This window comes from Podarcis pityusensis (genome assembly GCF_964106645.2).
Source record: "Podarcis pityusensis genome assembly, chromosome: 11".
NCBI lineage: Eukaryota > Metazoa > Chordata > Lepidosauria > Squamata > Lacertidae > Podarcis > Podarcis pityusensis.
The window spans coordinates 3618920-3641523 of record NC_138036.1 but is presented as its reverse complement, the minus strand read 5'-3'; the positions used below and the strand labels follow the sequence as shown (position 1 = coordinate 3641523).

At 44.9% G+C, this 22604-nt stretch overlaps 2 long non-coding RNA genes across 6 annotated transcripts; one reads left to right on the top strand and one right to left on the bottom strand.

Moving 5' to 3' along the window:
- The first annotated feature begins 55 nt into the window (after positions 1–55).
- On the top strand, positions 56–6788 carry LOC308458779. 4 transcript variants are annotated; one of them, XR_013977645.1, is made up of 3 exons: positions 56–208; positions 3906–4045; positions 6651–6788. It is a non-coding gene; the product is annotated as an uncharacterized lncRNA (long non-coding RNA). The 4 variants fall into 4 exon arrangements; XR_013977646.1 differs by having other exon boundaries at positions 56–233; XR_013977647.1 differs by lacking the exon at positions 56–208 and adding an exon at positions 1529–2761.
- LOC308458772 lies at positions 6043–22572 on the bottom strand. 2 transcript variants are annotated; one of them, XR_013977643.1, is made up of 4 exons: positions 17761–17794; positions 8281–8367; positions 7000–7079; positions 6043–6808 (listed from the first exon to the last, which is right to left on the bottom strand). It is a non-coding gene; the product is annotated as an uncharacterized lncRNA (long non-coding RNA). The 2 variants fall into 2 exon arrangements; XR_013977642.1 differs by lacking the exon at positions 8281–8367 and adding an exon at positions 22503–22572 and having other exon boundaries at positions 6043–7079; positions 17761–17855.
- Between the last annotated feature and the right edge of the window lie 32 nt (positions 22573–22604).

Below are 22604 nucleotides of genomic sequence, written 5' to 3'. Positions count from 1 at the left end.
CACTACGACTCCCAGAAGGCAATGGGAGAGCCGGCTCCACCTCCTCCTCGTCCCTTTCTCCCCCACCCCGCTCCGAGTCCTCCCCATTGGCCGGCTCCTCCGATCTGTATCTGGGCGAACCCCGGTCGCCGTCAGCCAATGGGAGCCGAGAGTCGGGCGCGGGGGCGTGGCTGGGCGGAGAGACGTTGGGGTTGGCGGTTGCTTCAAGGTATCGGTTGTGGCTGCTCGTTGGAGTAAGGGCCGCCTCTTTACCTCAGGAGGGGCTCGCGGGGGGGGGGCGTGGCGGGAGGAGAAGGAAAGCGGGGGGGGGGCTAATTTGACGGCGGGTCGATGATAAACGGTGGCAAAGGCTGCCGTGGTTCCTGAGCATGTGCAGAGAGCCGCCTCCGTCGCCTCAGGAAACAAGCCCCGCCGAGTGCGGAGCCAGGCCCGGGGCTACGGGGGAAGCCCCCACTCCCAGGGCGGGGGGACCTTGGCCTGCCAGCCTCTCTCTCTCTCTCGCCCCTCGCCCTACTCTGCAGGGTTGTTGTGAGGGGCCGGGGAAGGTCGCTTGAGGGAAAGAGCGAGTGCTAAACAGGGCTGCTTCATATTGTAGTACAAGTGCTAGTATGTTAAATTCCCCTCTAGCTCCTTCCAAGTCTCCATTCAGTGCTCAGCGTAGCCACCCTCATGGTCGCGCTGAAGGGAGACTTGAACTCGGGGCTTCCGGCTTCCCCGTCAACTCTGAGCTGCTGCAGCTGAAGTTTTGGTAACTTTGCTGGCTGCCGTCCTGGGGAAGACGGGGCTGGTGAAGGGGAGACGTATATTGCATGGCCCTTGAGGCTTCTGTATGTCTTGGGGGACGTGTCCTGTCTATGATATCGTCTGCCTCCATAGCCTCTCCCCTTCAGCAAGTGACCCTGCAAAACAGACCCAGAGCCTATTTGTCACTCCCTCCTAGTGTCCTTTCGATCCTTGGCAGCAGAATTAGGTGTCCCACTTGCAGCAGAAACGACTGATTGTCCCGGCCACCAAATTGTCATAGAAATGGAGGCTCAGACCTCCAGGCTCTCAGAGGCAAAGTTAGTGGTTCTTAGAGACTTTGCATCACAGTTCTGCAAAAGAAGGCTATCCTGCGCTAGGTAGCTCAGTTGGTTAGAGCGTGGTGCTGATAATGCCAAGGTTGCAGGTTTGATCCTCATAAGGTCCACCTTCAATTTTCTGCGTTTCAGGGGGCCGGGGTAGATGACCCTTACGATTTCTTCCAACTCTGCAGTTCTATGATTCTAACATTTTCAAGGCTTTAACAGTGGGGGGGGGCACACATCTTGCACCTCCAGCTTAAAAGAGTTAGATGAGCATCTTACGATAACACTATATGGTCACATTCTGAGTGCATGTAACTGATGAGAAAATGAGACTCTAATCTGCTGGGGTGGATGAGATTAAGTGGGCCCAAGAAGCTAGAATCTATTTCAAAAATATAATTTTAAACATATTGGCAGAAGGTAAGTGAATGGATTTTAGTTCATCAACAGCATATTGTATGTAAATGAATCATGAGGAAGGGAGCAGTGTACTTTATAAGGAACAGTATATGCAAGTAATTGCATAAACGTGCTATTTTGTTTTCCATGTAATCATTATCTGCATATATTGTTCCTTTCTCTCATTATTCGGATATACTGTCCTCTTCCCCAGAATTCATTTATATATAATCTGTTGTTAATTTCTGTTTGGTATTATAATGCTCACATCTTTTATGAACTAACTTGCATACATAGGTCTTTGGCTGATGCATTTACACTAAATCTTTCCAAATGGATTTTAGTCTCCATTTGGTTGCTCCCCTCTGGCCCACTGAGGCAGAGTAAGAACTTCCTTTCAGCATCTAGAAGAGATGATGTGCAGAGAACAACTTATTGGATGTAACATGCTGCCAGTAGTTGGCAATGGGCTGTTATTAACTTAATTGAATCCACCATGAGTTGATGGGTGACTGCTAAAGATATGCAGTCTGATGGCAATCTGGATGATACAACAGGGAAGGGTCCCAGATTATGGTCTTGACTAGGGTGCAGTTTACCCAGATCTCTCTCCTGATCATCAAATACCAGTACCTGCTTATAAGAGCCCCAGATAGCTTTTTAAAAAATGTGTGAGTGTAAAGCTTAGTTTCTCTGTGTCCATAATCAGAGTCTGAGGAGCATGCATTGAATGTATAGCCTCCAGGAGTTGCTTTTATAATCAAGGCTAATACAAATAAATGTGGCTCATTATCTCTCTGATTGAGCTAGTCTTTAATAAAAGACAACCTTTTAAATGAGTCTCTTTAAGAGTAATAACAAAGTGGATTTACAGAAATGTCTGCTTTGGTAGTCTCCTGGTCAGTTGTCCGCTGCTTCTGAACTTTCTATTTTGATGCAGAAGATTTTTCAGACTACAGTGGTACCTTGGTTTCCAAACAGTCTGGTTTGTGTACGTTTTGGAATAGAAACACGTCAAACCTGGAAGTGTGTGCCCCGGTTTGCGAACCTTTTTTTTTTGGGATTACACACAAGGTTTTTTTGGAGGCCCCATTGGCGAAAGCGTGCCTTGGGTTACATCCTGTTTTGGTTTACTAACGGACCTCTGGAATGGATTATGGTTGTAAACCAAGGTACCACTGTATAATATTTTCAGAGTGTAAAATGTAGAATGGAACAAACCTTTTGCCCTTTCTTTCCTTGAATGAAATTGCATTCAGTTTCTGACGAAGAGCAGCCACCTGTCTATGTCCCAGGTATGATCTTTGAATGGTTGCCACATTTAACTTGACTTGTTGGGTAGTGAATTGGGCCAGGACCTGATTCGGATTCACTCTGTGCATACGGCACATGCACTCTTATCTCGGCAACTTTGGAGCAACGGGTTATAAAATAAGATTGGGGTTCTGTTTGTAACTTTGGGGAGAGGGCTAGAAGTAAAAGAGTTCAAATGATAACTTAGGGATACAACTGTTTCAGGTCCTTTAGGGGGGCTGGAAAAATCATGGCGTGCTTTTAGGCACCATCATCTCATTTTCACAGGTTGGCAGCCAGCCTTTAGGTGCTCCTCCTAGAGCTAGAGAAATGGCTTAAAGCTGTCATTTAGCAACATTTGATCTCTAGCTGCTCATATTTACATGTTTATTTACTTGAAATTGACCTTCTCTTCCATCATGGAGCCCAAGGTAGCATGCATGCACATGCGGTTCTCAGGCAGTCTCCCACCCAGCACTAACCAGGCCTAGACCTGCTCAGCTTCCGATAGGTCGTGGCATCATGTTCCTTCTGGCCCTACCCTGGGAGTATATAGCTCAAACTGAATAATTTCATTGTATGCACTGACTTCCTGATGAATTAGAGCTGGGCTCTGAGTTTCATTTGCCTGTCTAGCCAACTCCCAATTGGCCCTTCCTTACTTAGAGGTATCAGAGAAGGTGAGGCAGAGATTTGTTGGCCTGCTTTGACCTGCTTTTATATTCTGTTTTTACTGAGAGAAAAAAAAAATTCATGGATAATTTTAACAAGATAACCCAGCTGACAGCAAGTCCAATGTGCTCTCTGCTCCCATGATAAATATTTTTTGTCAGCACCAGAGACTAATCGTGCTAATTGCTGCCACCCACCCACTTCTTGGGTGCTGGCCGGGCCCTTCAAAGCCAGAAAGAAGTCCAAGGTGCAGGGTGCTTGGTGTTGGGCAGGGTTATAATTGGGCCTTCTCAAGTGTGGGCTGGTTTGTTTTTGTTCATGAAGAGTTTTTCTTGGGCTGGGCTGCTGCCTAAGCTTTTTTTGGGGGGGGGGGTTTGCTGTTTTCATATCCTCTTTTTGTGGGAAGCTTCAGTGTGGGAGGTGCATTGTAAGAACAACTCAAAGTTTTCCTGATCTTGTCTGTTCAATCTCTAGGTATTTCCACAGAGAGGAATTTTAGAGCAAGATACCTGCTGAAACGTCAGAAAGTGGAGGTGAAAGCAAAGGTGCCTGTAGCTGCTGCTCCTGCTCCAATGGATGCCTGGAAAAGTGCAGGCCAAGCGCCTGGGCAGCAGGTCAGTACGGAGAAGGGCAAATGAAACCAGAACTCTTGAGAGATTTGTCAAAAAGAGGCATGTCCTTCTGCTCCCCCTATTTGGGGCTGGGAGGGAGTGGGAGGGGGCAGATTGGCTGTAACAGCAGTAAGCATTACAATCCCATTTCATTCAGTTCCTAGGAGAAGAAGATACATCTGGGGTCACCAGTTGTGGTTCTTGTGGCATCCACGGAATCCCCTCCCCATTAGCCTGGTGCTGAAAGGTTATAAATGTTGTCACCAGGCAAACCTTCCCAGAGAGTAAGTGCAGGAACTGCGGTGAATTGTTTTTTGCCTGTATCTTCTCCGTTCTCGTGCGGGATTCTTTCTGAGAGTTTGTTGCATAACCTCAGAAGCGAAAGAAGGGGCATTTCTGCCTGAATCCTGTGGATCTTGGTGGCTTGGTAAATCCTTCTTGTTTTGCGATGCTGCTTCAGCTGCCTGATTCCACCTCAAATGTCAAGGTGAAGAGGAAGCCAAGCTGTTTACTATGCTGTTCTCTGCACAAAGTACCAGCAAACACCAGAAAATAGAGAAGAAGACTGTGCTAACCTAGCTTTGGTCAAAGCAGAATGACCTACTGGCATGGTTGAGATTGCATTGAAACAAGCAGTTAGTAGCCTCAGCCTTATGCCCTCCTCTCACTCATGACAATGCCATGCCTCTCATTTTGCTCTGTACGTCCTTTAGCAAAGTTTTCTCCATGGTTTAAAGAGCTGCCAGCCATTTCTGGCTTGGTGTAGCCACCCTTCTGGTCTGTGTGCAGCTCCTATATTGGAGTAATGCATCACTTACACAACAACATACAGTGCAGAGCTAATAATTTTATTAGTTTTTGAATACTTCTTTGAAAGGAGTAGCTGGACCCAGAAGGGCATGTTTTCTTGGTAATGTCTAGCCACAACTCCCAGTCATGCTCTTGAAGAGGCATCACATAGAAGAGATACATACCCTTTGTTCATTCTTTGTGATCTGTGCCACAGGCCTCTGTTGGCAAGAAATGGCAAGCTCTTCAGAGGGGGAAAAAGCATTGTGTTGTTAGCCTTTGGCCAATTTAAAGTGGCACCTAAGGGGATGGAGACATTCATGGGTTCGAAGACTCAAAAGATGAAAGGGAACAGTTCTAAAATCACTGAAGACTGCCTTGTATTTGATGACTTGCCTAGTAGCCACAGGCAACCAGGATTTTCATGCAGGTGACTGAGCAGCCAGCTCACTTGATTTCTTGGCTAGCTATAAAGGAAGAGTAGTCTTATCTCATCCAGAGTCAGCACAAAAAACACAGTGGACTATCAGAGTGTCTCTCCTCTACCATCCATCATGGAAGAAGGCACTTTTTATTGTGTTTCCATGCTGACTTTGGAGAAGGGGGCAAAACAAATATTGCAGGCTAGTAACTTTTTGACTTACAGTGGTACCCCAGGTTACAGATGCTTCAGGTTACAGACTCTGCTAATCCAGAAATAGTACCTCGGGTTAAGAACTTTGCTTCACGATGAGAACAGAAATCGCGTGGCGGCGGCAGTGGGAGGCCCCATTAGCTAAAGTGGTACTTCAGGTTAAGAACAGTTTCACATTAAGAATGGACTTCCAAACTGAATTAAGTTCTTAACCCAAGGTACCACAGTATTTGTAAGGCTAGCTGAAGAAGTACCCTTCTCCCCTTTGTGTACAAAATGGAAGCAGCAGGATGAAGGAGACCTACTGCTGCTGCATCCTTGTTGAGCTCTTCTTGTCCTGGCAAGAGTACAGCTATGGGGCTGGGGCCCTGTGCTGTAGGATCACCCTATACTAGTTATTAGAGGGTTGAGTTGTTGTCACATCACCAGAAAAATGGGTGGTTGTTTTCAACTCTTGCACAAAGCAGAGACACAAATACCTAGACAGGGGCTGGGATCTAAGGAATACTCATGTTTATATGGATGTCTGAATTGTGTATATATGTGTTTGTGTCAAAAAAAGGTTCTAAAATTTAAATATATTTGTATTAAATTTTTATTAAATTTTCAACAAAAGTAACAAAAATAAAACAACAACAACAACCACAAACAAATATACACACATACAAGCAGCATCCAGTCTATGATTCCTTGCAGGAATCCCTTGCAGTCAACTGACGTGTGTGGAGATAGACAGTGAGGTTGTGCATTCATAGCAGCCAGCTTCTGTTTGAGGAACGAGCAAGGGAAGCGGCACCCTGCCAGGAGTAGGTGGGGCAGTGACAAGCTGTAGGGGGACTGAGATGTACCTCCCTGTACTTAGGTCATGCATGTGATGGTCTCCAAGGCTTGGCAAAGGATTTCGCTGGAGAAAGACCCCAGTGGCTCCTCTTCAATAACTTCCTGTTGTGATGGATGAAGTTGCAGGCTTCCTCAAACTTGGCCCTCCAGATGTTTTGAGACTACAATTCCCATCATCCCTGACCACTGGTCCTGCTAGCTAGGGATAATGGGAGTTGTAGGCCAAAAACATCTGGAGGGTCGAGTGTGAGGAAGCCTAGTCAAGTGTCTCTGGAAGCATTATTTCATGGCTCAGACTCTGCCCTCAAATCCTTTAATCTGGCAGTCCCATTTTCCTCCATTCAGATCCCTAGAAACAGAAGGTCCAGTCACCTGGCTCTCTGGTGCTCGCATGGTGGTCCCAGCTTTGAGCGTCAGCTTCAGGGATGGCAGTGAGAATATTTTCCGTATGCTTCTCTTCACTAGCTCTGACCTGAGCTGAGTCTATGGGTGGTTGCAAGGCACTGAAGAGGAAAGAGAAAGAAGGGGAGAGGAAATGATCCAAAACTCACAGGAAAAGTGCTAATTCAGCAGCTGTGGAGCATAATTATGGGTCAGTCCTGGTACAACATGCACCCAGCAGCAAGGGAGGTGCCAGAAATAGGTGGGGCAGTGACATGCTGTAGGGAGAGTATAAGTACCTCCCCGTACTTACGTCTTGTGGGTGATTGTGTCCATGGCTTGGCGGAGGACGAAAACAGAGAAAGACCCCAGTGGTTTCCCTTTTATAACTTCCTGTTGTGGGGGAAGCACACAGCATGTCAGAGAACTGGAGACACCATCTCTGCCACCACCACACCAAGCACGCTCAGGGGTCCAGCACCAGCGGTTGCTTGGTATATGATAAAAAAGAAAAACACTACCAGTATTTTATTCCCTGAATCTAATTGACTTTTTTCTTTTTCTCTCCAATTTTAAGGGAGCGGCTTATATATGTCTCCCCCCCCCCCCCCGAATTTTAAAGGTGTGGCTTATCTGCGGATGTGGCATATATCTGGGCCAATATGGTATAATCGAGAGAACAAACAACAGGAGTCCATGGGGAAATGAGAGCCATACCTTTCTGACGCTACGGAACTGGAAGAGGACTTCTGTCACAATGACCACAGGTCTTCTGGCTGTGCCCCAAACGCCATTTTCCCATAGGAAAGGATAGTTCAGGCATTCCTCTTGACCATATTCTGGACGGAAAGATTGAGAAAAGTGTGTTTGGAAACCTTAAGTGCAGTAGGAAGAAGTCACCATTCAGTTGGGACCTTTTAGCAGTTGGGAAAATATTAGTAGTCAGTAAGTCGTGGAGTTGTTGTGCAGACTTACAAGATTCATTTTTTCCCTCCAGGAAACTCATACTACTGGCAAGTCACGTGTCTCCCGTCCTATATTTGTGCATCTGGTTCTTCCTGCCTAAATGTAGAACCTGACATTTGTCCCTACTGTATTTCGTTTTGTAAGTTTGGGCCTTGTTCTCCAATCTGTTGAGGTCATCTTGAATCCCGATTCTGTCTTTTGCGGCATTGACTACCCTTCCCAGTTTGGTGTCATCTGCAAATTTGTTGAGCATCCCCTCAATTTCCTTCGTCCAAGGCATTTATTTAAAAACAGGTGATCAACAACAGGCCCAAGACAGAACCCTGGGGCAAGATTCATTCTCTTCCAACGCAGCTCTGTTTTTCTAGATAATAGGAACCCAGAGGCTGTTTCATATGCTTTGGTGTGAATGTAAACAGCAGCTAAGGACCCAGTCTGCCAGGATCTTCTCAACCTGTTGCCCTTCAGATATTGTTGTGCTACAACTCCCATCGTGTCTAACCATTGGCCATGCTGTCTGGGGCTGATGGGAGTTCCAGTTCAAAACACATGGATGGGGAAGGGGCACCAGGTTGGGGATGGCTGACCTACACTCTTGCAATGCTCCTTTTTCATTTGGCACCCTTACCTCAAGCATCTCATTCTTCCTAGCTACGACTGTGTGGCCGAATTCCTTCAGTGCCATCAATATTTGAGATATGTGGCAATATGAAGCCTAAGGCAGTGTCATTTTCTTTATTGCAATCAGTGATCATGAGGGATGGACAATAAATCTGATTGCGTAAGCACTGAAAGACAAACCTATCAAGGGGGGGCGCTAGGGGCGCCTTCAAAGATGGCCAACAATACCATCTATCCAGCTTGTACGAGGTAATTAGAGGCTGATTATGGGGAGTAAAATCAGTCTCCTTGGGAAGGGGAAGACGCTGTACTCACCCGCGGATGCCATAAATCACCCCCAAGTTCGACTGAAGGAGGGGGTGAGGCACAGGGTGGAAAGCCCTCGAACAGGCTCGGAACTCCTGGAAGCTACTTTCAGGAGCGAATCTGGTTGCGTTGCTTAAAAAGAAGAAACAATTGGAGAAAGTAAACGAACATGCTTCAAGAGAGGTCAGGAGTGTTTTTATGTGCTAATTATTTTACCACTGAGATGAAGAAGATTGGGACGGAAGGAATAGAGATAACATCAGAGAATCGCAGACATGTTGGTAGGAGGAACGGAAAGGGGGGGGGAAAGACTTTTTACTTTCTTATGTGATTAATTTATCAACCCTCCCCCTTAAAGAACTGTCTCTGTTTTGACCTGCTAATAATTTTACCACTGAGAATGGGACAGAGATAACATCAGAGAATGGTAGACATTTTGGTACGAGGAACGGAACGGAAAGGGGGGGGGGAGACTTTCTACTTTTTCATGTGATCAATTTAGAATCATAGAGTTGGAAGAGACCACAAGGGCCATCGAGTCCAACCCCCTGCCAAGCAGGAAACACCATCAGAGCACTCCTGACATATGGTTGTCAAGCCTCTGCTTAAAGACCTCCAAAGAAGGAGACTCCACCACACTCCTTGGCAGCAAATTCCACTGTCGAACAGCTCTTACTGTCAGGTAGTTCTTCCTAATGTTTAGGTGGAATCTTCTTTCTTGTAGTTTGGATCCATTGCTCCGTGTCCGCTTCTCTGGAGCAGCAGAAAACAACCTTTCTCCCTCCTCTATGTGACATCCTTTTATATATTTGAACATGGCTATCATATCACCCCTTAACCTCCTCTTCTCCAGGCTAAACATGCCCAGCTCCCTTAGCCGTTCCTCATAAGGCATTGTTTCCAGGCCTTTGACCATTTTGGTTGCCCTCCTCTGGACACGTTCCAGTTTGTCAGTGTCCTTGAACTGTGGTGCCCAGAACTGGACACAGTACTCCGGGTGAGGTCTGACCAGAGCAGAATACAGTGGCACTATTACTTCCCTTGATCTAGATGCTATACTCCTATTGATGCAGCCCAGAATTGCATTGGCTTTTTTAGCTGCCGCGTCACACTGTTGGCTCATGTCAAGTTTGTGGTCAACCAAGACTCCTAGATCCTTTTCACATGTACTGCTCTCAAGCCAGGTGTCCCCCATCTTGTATTTGTGCCTCTCATTTTTTTTGCCCAAGTGCAATACTTTACATTTCTCCCTGTTAAAATTCATCTTGTTTGTTTTGGCCCAGTTCTCTAATCTGTCAAGGTCATTTTGAAGTGTGATCCTGTCCTCTGGGGTGTTAGCCACCCCTCCCAGTTTGGTGTCATCTGCAAATTTGATCAGGATGCCCTTGAGTCCATCATCCAAGTCGTTGATAAAGATGTTGAATAAGACCGGGCCCAAGACAGAACCCTGTGGCACCCCACTAGTCACTCTTCTCCAGGATGAAGAGGAACCATTGATGAGCACCCTTTGGGTTCGGTCAGTCAGCCAGTTACAAATCCACTGAGTGATAGCATAGTCAAGACCGCATTTTACCAGCTTCTTTACAAGAATATCATGGGGCACCTTGTCAAATGCCTTGCTGAAATCAAGGTAGGCTACATCCACTGCATTCCCTTCATCTACCACGCTTGTAATTCTGTCAAAAAATGAGATCAGGTTAGTCTGACACAACTTATTTTTCAGAAATCCATGCTGACTATTGGTGATCACAGCATTCCTTTCTAGGTGCTCACAGACTGTTTGCTTAATGATCTGCTCCAGAATCTTCCCTGGTATTGATGTCAGACTGACTGGGTGGTAATTATTTGGGTCCTCTCTTTTCCCCTTTTTGAAAATAGGGACAACATTTGCCCTCCTCCAGTCTGCCGGGACTTCGCCTGTTCTCCAGGAATTCTCAAAGATGACTGCCAGTGGTTCTGAGATCACATCTGCCAGTTCTTTTAATACTCTGGATGCAGTTCATCTGGCCCTGGAGACTTGAATACATCTAAACTAGCCAAGTATTATTGTATTATCTCCTTAGTTATTCTGGGCTGTGTTTCCTTTGCTGAATCATTTGCTCCAAATTCTTCAGGTCAGGCATTGTTTTCTTTATCGGAGAAGACTGAGGCAAAGAAGGCATTGAGGAGTTCAGCCCTTTCTGTGTCCCCTGTTTGCATTTCACCATCTTCTCCTCTGAGTGACCCCACTGTTTCTTTGTTCTTCCTTTTGCTATGAACATACCCATAAAAGCCTTTTTTGTTGCTTTTAACCTCTCTAGCAAGCCTGAGTTCATTCTGTGCTTTAGCTTTTCTGACTTTGTGTCTACACGTGCTGGCTATTTGTTTGAATTCCTCTTTGGTGGTTTCCCCCCTTTTCCATTTTTTGTACACATCCTTTTTTAATCTTAACTCAGTTAAAAGTTCTTTAGATAGCCACCCTGGCTTCTTTAGGCACCTTCCCCCTTAAAGAATTTAACAACCCTCCCCCTTAAAGAACCGTCTCAACGACTAATTTGCAAGAGGGTTTAAAAATGAACTGTGTAGGGAAAAAATATGAATTGAAGGTTTTATTCTGTGAAAGATTTGGAAAAGAAAAGAGTCTCTCTCTGTGACGCAGTAAGAAATCGGACTCGATATGGACAGGCAGACCTTCGCTGCAGGATATAGGGTCTAGGGAGGAAGAGTCGTGGACCGGTTATCAGCTTGGGATCGTAAAACTTAAAAGGCTACCCTCCTGGACTAATTTATGATGCAGCGGGTCTGGAAAGTTAATGAGCGGACATTTAGACTGTATTTCATCGGAGTGACAAGATGGCGTGTCTGCTCGAACGAATGTCCTGATTATTGGATTTCTGTGAGAGATTTACGAGAGAGCATTACAAAAGCCCACACAGAGATATAAACTGTTTCTTTCAACCCACTTGTGGAGAGAACTCGGAGGTGACAGAAAAGGAATATGAGTAACGACAAAGAGTTGAAAAGATGGGACTGGAAAACATCAGAAAAGCAGCAGAAATATAGATGTATGGACTCCAGCCAATCGAGAAGCATGGGTATCCCCCACAAAAATTTATAATCCGGAAAATATTTGGACTTTATGATGTGGACTGATATAATTTGGACTAAATAGTATGATATGTGTAATTTGGTAAATGGAAACTTAATAAAAATCATTTTAAAAAAAGAAAAGAAAAGAAAGAAAGAAAGACAAACCTATCAAATCTACACTTTCAGAAAGAATATTTGAAACAAAATACTGCTGTCTTTTAAAATTCGCACAGGTATGATTTTTGCGATGTACTCATACAACCTGTGTTTGCATAAATGCACATATTGGGGAAAGTGTGCATTTTAAAAAATGCATAAATGTGCTACATTAGTGGGATTTGCTCGCAAAAACGTGTTTATCAGGAGAAATTTGCACTAAAATTATGATAAATTTTCATGAGCATTTTTTTTTTAGAAAAAAAGATTTGATGATTGCTGCAAAATGTGTGGAACTGAATCAAAGAGTGGAGAAATGAGACACTGAGAGAACCAATTTGGACAGATCCTTCCATCCCAGATAATAATAGGGGTGGTTTAAATATCAGTATTTGTGGATTCTGACCAGACCACACCTCCCAGACTCATGTGCATCTCACAATGCAAAGATGCCTTGCATTTTGACTCCTTTGAATCTTGTGACACAGTTCTTGGCTTCATTAAACGCCAAAATACATTAAAATGCATCATTTATTCACTGGAAGTATTTGTAATCCACGCCTCACGCAGAGGCACCAGAGCAGAAATATACAACATCTAAATCTGGGTGCTCCATTTTTTCATATCAAGTGGGCCACAAGAGTAGTTCATCACGGAACCTGCTGCACACTGTGGGAGTGGGGAGCGAGGCCAAAATTTGACACACACACCCCGGCCCTCATGCTGCCTTCCCAAAGGTAGACAAGTGAGGTGCTGGGATTTGGGAAGGAGGCACAAGGCCCTGGCAGGACCTAGAGCCTTCCCACCTTCTTCCCAAAGCTGGGAAGAGCTAACTAGGCTTTGGGAAGGAAGCTGGAGGACTCTAGAACCCTGACAGATCCCTCATGCCTCCTTCCCAAAGCCCAGCACCTGGCTTACCCAGCTTTGGTAAGGCAGTGCAAGGGCTACAGGTGTGTATGGGCGCCTCAAAGGTTGCTGAGGGCTGCCAAGAAACGCATTGAGGGCCACATGTTGGCTGCTCTGATCTAACCCAAACAAATCTGCCCCAGATACAGGGAATGCTGAAAAGTGGTTCCTACTATAAGGGGCATTGAGGGTGTGACTGTGGGGGTACGAAATCCTTGGAGGGTGATGTAGTTGGAGGAACGAAGGTCACGAGCAGAGACCAATTGGGAAATCAGGACAGAGGGCTAGTGGGGTCTGTAGGGTAATGTCAGGGACTGGCTGGATGAGTAAGAGTGGTGGGCACCGCCTAGCCAGGGGGACCTCAGACGACGACCCCTAAACCCTGGATCGTGGTGGGGAGCAGCCTGGGGTAGGGAGGAGCTGGGAGGTTTGAGCCATCAAGGAGGGTTCAGAAGAAGGAGGCTCTTCCAGGACAAGGCCTGAGGTTGAGAGTCTCAGTGTGAGCGCAGACATGGACAGAGATTGCATCTGCTACTCAGTGGCTGGGCAGTCCCAGTCATGCTGGCTCTCCTCCCCGCTGACATCCCTCTTGAGGAGAGACCTGCACGTTGCTGAGTGACAGGCCAGGCAGGCTCAGAGGAGCCCACCCCTTGCCTCAGTCTACATCTGCTGTTTTTGTTTTGGAACTGAATTTGTTCCCCATCCCTCCCAACTGTCCAGGTGTGTGTGTGGGAAACCTGGCATGGCTTCCACCTGAATCTTGAACAGAAATTTGTTCAAGTGTACTGCTTTTCACAGCGTGGAAGAAAGCCTCATTCCTGCAGAGCAAGCAGTTTCCAGGGCACAAAAAGTTGGCAGCTCTACTTGAAAAACCTGGGAGATGCCCCAGAGTTGGGAAATCTCCATCCGTGGCTGATGGGCTGTGGCCTGGCTTGGTGGATCGCAGGTTATGCAGGGCATCTGAGACGCCCTGAGATTTGCAAGCAAGATGGATATATCCATCAGTAACTCACCTGGTTGGCATGTCACCAGGTGGGCTTGGTGTACATTAGGATTAGAGCAATTTTAAAAATAAAATAAAAATAATATTAGCGGGATTAATGACTCATCTCTTACTCTTCACATTCCAGAGAGCATTCCAGAAGGATGTCTACCACTGAGTTCTTCCGTTTTGAGACGAGGTTGCACACTGCAGTCTTGATGTGAGGTGGCCACTCGTCTGCGATCCTGTGGAGATGTCTGTAAATCTCTTTGACAATCATGGGCAGCTGGAAGAAGATAAAAGAAGACCAGGATGAGAAAGTGTGGTGGACCTGAATGAAAACGAGGAATTTTGGGGAACGATATATGACTTTTTTCTGTTCAGAGTGATTATACCCCTCAAATGAAAAAAACAAAACAAAACTGAAGCTTTTGGGGTTATAGGGCTAGAAGTTCAAAAAAAGATGGTTATTTGTGTATGTAACTACAGTAGCTAGGATTCTCTATGCACAGAAATGGAACAATGAAGAAGTTCCCAGCAGAAAAGAATGGATAAGCAAAGAATAGATCAACAAAGCTGGCAGCTAAAATAAGAGAACTTAACCATGACTGATTTATGTTTAATGGAAGTCTTTTTAGGACTATTTGAAGAAATATTATAATATCACAAATTCGCGAGCAGGATTTGAACTATGAGCAATGGAAATAATTGGAGATGATTGTATTTTTGCTATGATACAAAAGAGTGAAGTTGGGGTGCAGCAATATGATAGAATAAAGAAACACCATGGAAAATGGGATGGAAAGTAGGAAAAAGAAAGGAAAATTTATTTATTTATTTATTTTTAAATGAGATTTATTAAAGTTTCACAAAAATACAGAAAACAAAGAAAAAAGTGTAAATTACAGCAAAAAAGCAAAAAGTAATAAAAAACATACAAAATAAAACAGTTAAAAACACAATAATGTTCCATAACCTATCTTCCTTACTCTTATTTCCCCAGACCTCCTCATACCTCCCTTCTTTGTATTCCAATTCAGTTTGTTGGTTCAGCAAATCCTTACCATTAATCTTTTACCCAATTGTTAACCTTTTTTTTTCCATGTCTCTTAAAGCATTACAGCTAAAAACCTCTTAATTTCTATCCAGCATCCTTCTAAAGTTCCTTAATTTTACAATATTTCTGTAAATAGTCCTTAAATTTTTTCCAATCTTCTTTCACCGACTCTTCTCCCTGGTCTCGGATTCTGCCAGTCATTTCCGCCAATTCCATGTAGTCAATCACCTTCATCTGCCATTCTTCCAAAGTGGGTAGATCTTGTGTCTTCCAATACTTTGCGATAAGTATTCTTGCTGCTGTTGTAGGAAAATTTATTATCTATTGGAATTTTATGTATTGGAGACTGCATCTGCTGCTCAGCGGCTGGGCAGTCCCAGTCCTGCTGGCTCTCCTCCCCCCTGACATCCCTTTTGAGGACAGACCTGCAGTTGCTGAGCGACAGGCCAGGCAGGCTCAGAGGACGAGCCCACCCCCTTGCCTCAGTCTCCGTCTGCTTGGGAGGCATCCGGAGTGAGTTTCTGAGGTCTGTTTCAGTCTCCAGCTGGAGCAAATCAAGCCAGAGGAGCTGGGCTGTGTTGCTGCTTGCTGCGCATAAAAGCTAATTCCATTTTATGCCTCTTGTTCTTTCCTGCCCCATGAATGGCCTGTGCTCGCCCCCTACAGCTCCTTGACAGGTGTCCTGGCCTGTTCCAGAGGAGGAGCCCCCAGGGAACAGCAGGCCAGAGACTGCAGCGCCACAGATTGCTCCAAGGACGCACTGAGGCCCTTTCAGACTCTGCTTCTGGTCTCCCTCACCTGGGCTCTGCCCTTCTTCATGCTCTGGAACTTCTTGAGGAAGGAGGTCATCGTGCAAGAGAAGAAATGGCCCACTGATTGGTTTGCTCATTTGGAATCCCTCTGGAAATAAGGACATCAGAAGAGTTCTGCCGGATCCAGCCAACAGCCCATCTAGTGCGGTATCCTGCTCTCACAGGGGCTGGCCTGATGCCTGTGGGAAACTCGCAAGCAGGATCCAAGCAAAGGGCAATTCTCCCTTCGGGAGAGTCTGGGACAGTTTAAATGGGGAAAGACACAGTTCCTCTGGCTATCCCTGACCTTCTTGCCAGCTAGGTCAGGAAGATACATAACAATTCACTCCTCCTCAGTAAGCTAGGTTGCAACAGTGGCTATGGGATAATTAGTAAGCAAAAGGTCCTGACGCCTCCGCTTTAAGATTCTGGTGCCAGGTTCCTTCAACCAACTGGGAATGCCATAGAACTGAAAATACAAACTAGACAGAATAATGGCACTTCCAGGATGAGTCAGGCAACCTCAGGTCAGATCACCTGCACACTCACAGGTGTGCACACTCAGTTTCAGGAGCACTCCAGCAGGTGCCAAGAGAACTAACTTGTGACTATCTTTCTAATTAACCTCCCCTGTTTAATTTGGACCCTTATTTAGAATGCTTATTTTAGAAAGTTAGAATATTGCTTTTATATGTGCCTAGAATTGTGTGTATGCTGCTGCACTTTGTTGATAAAACTTTGTCGTTTAGTCGTTTAGTCGTGTCTGACTCTTCGTGACCCCCTGGACCAGAGCACGCCAGGCACTTCTGTCTTCCACTATCTCCCGCAATTTGGTCAGACTCATGTTTGTAGCTTCGAGAACACTGTCCAACCATCTCGTCCTTTGTCGTCCCCTTCTCCTTGATAAAACTACCTTTATAATAAATTTCTTACTTTTTATATTATTTTCATGTGGACTCACCTTTGTCGTTTGGGAGGGTTCAGATACACACATTAAGGACAGCACTCTGTGTGACTCCCACTAAAGATCCTTTGGGAGGGAGTGTGCTCTCAGGACCACATGGGTGCTGGTTTCACAGAGGCCCCATGTTAGTATGTCGCAGTCCAAAGCAAGAACTTGTAGGTGCTTGGGGGGAAGCAGCAAAGTGAGATAGGGCACAACTTTTCAGGCCATCCATGACACAATGGGGACAAATTTTGTAGGAAACCCTTTGAAGGCCTTCCTTAAACAGCAGCAGTCTCTTGAAACAGAGAGAGGCAGACAACCGCTCCATGCCCTACTTGATCATACCTGTGCCAGCAAGGAGTGGTCATATGCTTTTAATAAACATGAATGCTTAAATTTCATAACAGTAATTGGAAAGAGTCTCATCTTAGTCATGATTAAATGGGCACAAGATGTGGGACACAATATTTAGATGGAGGAATGGGAAAAACTATGGAAGAGTGGGATTAAATCTACAGCATGTGTAGCGATTAAAGAAAATTAACGGAAAATGATGTATGGATGGTATCTAACTGTAGTCAAATTAGCAAAAATGTACAAATCTAAAGAAAATAAGTGTTGGAAATGTAAAACAAAGGAAGGGATGTTTTTTCATATGTAGGGGGAATGTAAAATAGTAAAAAAACTATTGGGAAATGATTTATAATGAAATGAAAAAAAATGTATAAAATAACTTTTGTCAAAATACCAGAAGCATTCCTACTAGGAATTACAGGAGTAGATATACCTAGATAACAAAAGAACGTATGTATGAGACTGCAGCCACACGAGTATTGCTTGCACAACATTGGAAAGAAGGTGTCCCAACCAAAGTAGATTGGCAAGTTAAATTAATGGAATATGCTGAAATGGCGAAAATGACAATGAAACTAAGAGAAAGAGATGGCAACGAATTTAAGGAAGAATGGAAGGACTTTATTGCATATATACAGAAGAAATGTACACAGGTTAATACATTGGCAGGGTTCTAGGACTACTTGTAATTATATTATGAATGAACAAAAATTTAATAGTTTTTATTTTACACTGGACATGTGGTATGTTGATAAACATTGGAACCAAGGAAGGGACTAGGGGGAAGTCAACTTTTTTGTTTGATACTGAATTTGTATTGATGTTTTATTTTTGTTATATTTGGAAATTAATAAAATATTTATAAAAAAGGAGAGAGTCTCATCCTAAACCTGATGCATTATCAGACAGTTTATCCTCACCTTGCAAGCTCCTTAATTAAGTTTGCCAAGTGCCTCTTGTTTTCAGGACATAAATCCTTTAGAGAAGCACTCTTCATTCCTACTTTGTCAGGGACCTGAAAATTAATTTTAAAAAGCAATCATTAACATGGAAGAAGTGTTTCTGAATCTACAATAAAGCCACAGGCTGTATATTTGGCCCCAGGTGAATTAAGAACTAAAGAGAACACAAGTTTTTAAACAATAAAAAACCAACCAATTTGCCCCCTTTTTAATCCTTATTATTGATGTTATTTATTAATTGGTTGACAATGCAGTTTTTCCAGGAGCAAAAGACTGCTGTGCCCAAGGTGCTATTGACAAAAGTGTACAAAAGTCAACCCATGAATATATCATATAACTATCAATACAATATGTGTGAATGTTAAAGGCTACCTTGCTAAATGCAGTAGTATGGGGGAAATGATTACAATAAAAAACAGTTTATCATTTCAATAAATGCTATTCAAGATTTAAAATGCTTGATTTCCCCCCCTCTGTGGTTATTTCAGAATTCGGCATTTAGTTCACTATCAATCCGGTGCAGTTCACAATTCAACATGCATTCGACGGCTCAGTCAAAACTGATGCTGCTCAAAGACTTAAAAGGAGCTCTAAAACCCTCACAGTCGATAGAACTAATGTGCCTGCCATAACAACCCCACTTTGCTACTGTGCAGGGACCAAAGGAAACTGAAAACCTCAGGTTACTGCAGCAATGAAAATGTCACTGCCAGTGCTTTGGTCATCCTCCCTTACTGTAAGAACTGGCTAACTTTGCACTCCTTGTCCGCCAGAGGGCATTTCATGCTACATAAATGCTCAGTTCCCTTCAGCTCTCTGCATGCATGTAACAGCTAAGTCTTGAACTTCCACAGCTAATACAATGTGCACCTTCAGAGAGCTGAGTTGGGAGTCTTCCATTATATTCTCAATTTCAGTCGTGTAATAGCACCTTTCTCCACAGTGAATAACAGCGGCATCAGAACAAAAATACTGAGAATGAACTAGAAATTACTGGACTACACAGAGATGAAATCCAAGAGTAATTAATGACTAATGCTTGAACAAAGCGGTGGTTTAGAGGTTCAGGAAGGATCTTTGCAGAGAAGGTCCCAATGTACAACCTGCCACACCTTGCACAATCACACCAGTTGCTGCCGCTACTGCTAACCTGCTGGAGCTTAAATTTTTAAAACTGTTTCAACACAAACACATACATACACATTACAGACATGCATACAGTGGTACCTCAGGTTAAGTACTTAATTCGTTCCGGAGGTCTGTCCTTAACCTGAAACTGTTCTTAACCTGAAGCACCACTTTAGCTAATGGGGCCTCCTGCTGCCGCCGCCGCGCCGCCAGAGCACGATTTCTGTTCTCATCCTGAAGCAAAGTTCTTAACCTGAAGCACTATTTCTGGGTTAGCAGTCTGTAACCTGAAGCGTATGTAACCCGAGGTACCACTGTATAAGCATGGGTATTCCATAGATCCCAGCCCTTGTCTAGGCATTTGTGTCTCTGCTTTGTGCAAGAGTTAAAAACAGCCATCCATTTCTCTGGTGACGTGACAACAACTCAACCCTCTAATAACTAGTATAGGGTGATCCTACAGCCCCATAACTGTACTCTTGCCAGGACAAGAAGAGCTCAACAAGGATGCAGCAGCAGTAGTTCTCCATCCTGCTGCATCCACTTTGTACGCAAAGGGGAGAAGGGTACTTCTTCAGCTAGCCTTACAAATACCGTAAGTCAAAAAGTTACTAGCCTGCAATATTTGTTTTGCCCCCTCCTCCAAAGTCAGCATGGAAACACAATAAAAGAAAGAAAGAAAGGTGCCTAGATGCCTTAGACTTGCTTCCTCGTTGTTTTATCTCTTCCGTTTTGAGCATGAGCCCTTTAGAGAGACATGTTTCAGATGAAATACCTGATGCTCACCCTTAACCCTTGGGTGGGATAGGGTGGGAAACAAAACAATAAAAACAAATTGAGATATCAGTTCTTTTCTGAAATAGTGCTGTGCTTTTCATTTGCACCAGCCAATCAAATCACATCTTGATTTATGACTCAGCTACACCAGCCCAGCTGGTCAGCAATTGGGCAACAGTTCCTCTTTGGAAACAAGGGCTTTCACACTTTCCAATTTGCCCTGTAAGACAGATCGGCCTCAGGGAAAAGAAGAAGTAGAGGACTAATTGGTTTATAATTAGCATTATATAGAGGGGGTGAGCTAACATGACGGGGTGAACTAACAGTCCTGCTGAGTTGAATGGACTTGCAGGTTAAATCTGCCACAGATTGCAGCCTCAAGAGTTCTGGTTTCATTTGCCCTTCTCCGTACTGACCTGCTGCCCAGGTGCTTAGCCTGCACTTTTCCAGGCATCCATTGGAGCAGGAGCAGCAGCAGCTGCAGGCACCGTTGCCTTCACTTCTCCTTTATGACCTTTCAGCAGGTGTCTTGCTCTAAAATTCCGCTCTCAATTCCTAGAAATTGAACAGACAAGATCAGGAAAACTTTGAATTGTTCTTACAAAGCACTTCCCACACTGAAGCTTCCCACAAAGAGGAAATGAAAGCAGCACCAAAAAAAGAAAAAAGAAAAGGTGCTTAAGGAGCCCAGGAAAAAACTCTTAATGAACAAAAACAAACCAACCCAGACTTGAGAAGGCCCAAGGATAACCTTGCCCAACACCAAGAACACTGCACCTTCAAGAAATGTATTTCTTGACATGGCACTAACTTCTACTTCTAAGGGCAAATACAGAGAACACATTTTCACACAAAAGAGAATCATTCCTGGGTCTGACAAAAAAAAAAAAAAATTCATGGGAGCAGAGAGCACAAGTTAGACTTGCTGTCAGTTGGGTTAAGGTGTTAAAATTATCCATGAAAGTATTTCTTTATCAGTAAAAACAGGCAGAATACAAAAGCAAGCCAAAGCAGGCCAACAAAACTCTGCCTCACCTTCTCTGATACCTCTGAGTAAGGAAGGACCAACTGGGAGTTGGCTAGGCAGGCAAATGAAACTCAAAAGCCCGGATCTAATTCGTCAGTGCGTACAGTGATATTATTCAATGTTTGATCTACTCCCAGGATAGGGCCAGAAGGAACTTGATGCCACCACCTTTGGGAAGCTGAGCAGGTCTAGGTCTGGTTAGTGCTGGGTGGGAGACTGCCTGAGAACCGCATGTGCACGCACGCTACTTTGGGCTCCATGATGGAAGAGAAGGCTAAATGTAAGCAAATAAACATATAAATATGAGCAGCTAGAGATCAAATGTTGCTAAATGGCAGCATTAAGCCATTTCTCTAGCTCAGGCACGTCCAACTCCCAAGAGACTGTGATCTACTCCCAGTATAAAAAAACTGGCAGTGATCTACCTATTGGCATTGGAGAGATGAGGCGCGTGCGTGGGGTGGATGGATTGCCCAGAGTTGTTGAGCTTTTATTTGTTAACTTTCAGTAAACTTTATATAATCCCACAATCAATAAGGGTCCCGTGATCTACCAGGATCAACTGGGGATGTACCAGTAGATGGCGATCCACTGGTTGGACATGCCTGCTCTAGATCTATGAGGAGTACCTAAAGGCTGGCTGCCAACTGAATGGATACTTCGAAGTAGCTATTATAGACTAATAATAATAATAATAATAATAATAATAATAATTTATTATTTATACCCCGCCCATCTGGCTGGGTTTCCCCAGCCACTCTGGGCGGCTTCCTACAAAACACTAAAATCCCTAAACAAGGCTGCCTTCAGATGTCTTCTAAAAGTCAGATAGTTGCTATTTCCTTTGACATCTGATGGGAGGGCATTCCATAGGAATGGCGCCACTACCGAGAAGGCCCTCTGCCTGGTTCCCTGTAACTTGGCTTCTCGCAGCGAGGGAATTAGCAGAAGGCCCTTGGAGCTGGACCTCAGTATCTGGGTAGAATGATGGAGGTGGAGACGCTCCTTCAGGTATACTGGACCGAGGCCATTTAGGGCTTTAAAGGTCACCACCAACACTTTGAATTGTGCTCAGAAACGTACTGGAAGCCAGTGTAGGTTTTTCAAGACTGGTGTTATAATAATAATAATAATAATTTATTATTTGAACCCCGCCCATCTGGCTGGGTTTCCCCAGCCACTCTGGGCGGCTTCCAACAAAGATGAAAAATACACTAAAATGTCACATATTAAAAGCTTCCCTGAACAGGGCTGCCTTCAGATGTCTTCTGAATGTCAGTTAGTTGTTTATCGCTTTGACATCTGATGGGAGGGCATTCCACAGGGCGGGTGCCACTACTGAGAAGGCCCTCTGCCTGGTTCCCTGTAACTTGGGTCTTGCACTAGCATTTGTACTAGAACACGAAGCAGCCCGGTTTAGCACTCTCTCTTTCCCTCAAGCGACGCTCCCCGGCCCCTCACAACACCCCTGCAGAGTAGGGCGAGGGGAGAGAGAGAGAGAGGCTGGCAGGCCAAGGTCCCCCCGCCCTGGGAGTGGGGGCTTCCCCCGTAACCCCCGGGCCTGGCTCTGCACTCGGCGGGGCGTCTTTCCTGAGGCGACGGAGGCGGCTCTCTGCACATGCTCAGGAACCACGGCAGCCTTGGCCACCGTTTATTATCGGCCCGCCGTCAAATTAGCTCCCCCCCCCCCCCGCTTTTCATTCTCCTCCCAACACTTCCCGGCTGACACCGCCGCGAGCTCCTCCTGAGGTAAAAAGACGGTCCTTACTCCAACGAGCAGCCACGTCGCCATTTGAAACAACCGCCAACTCCAACGTCTCTCCGCCCAGCCACGCCCCGCGCGCCGACTCTCGGTTTCCATTGGTTGACA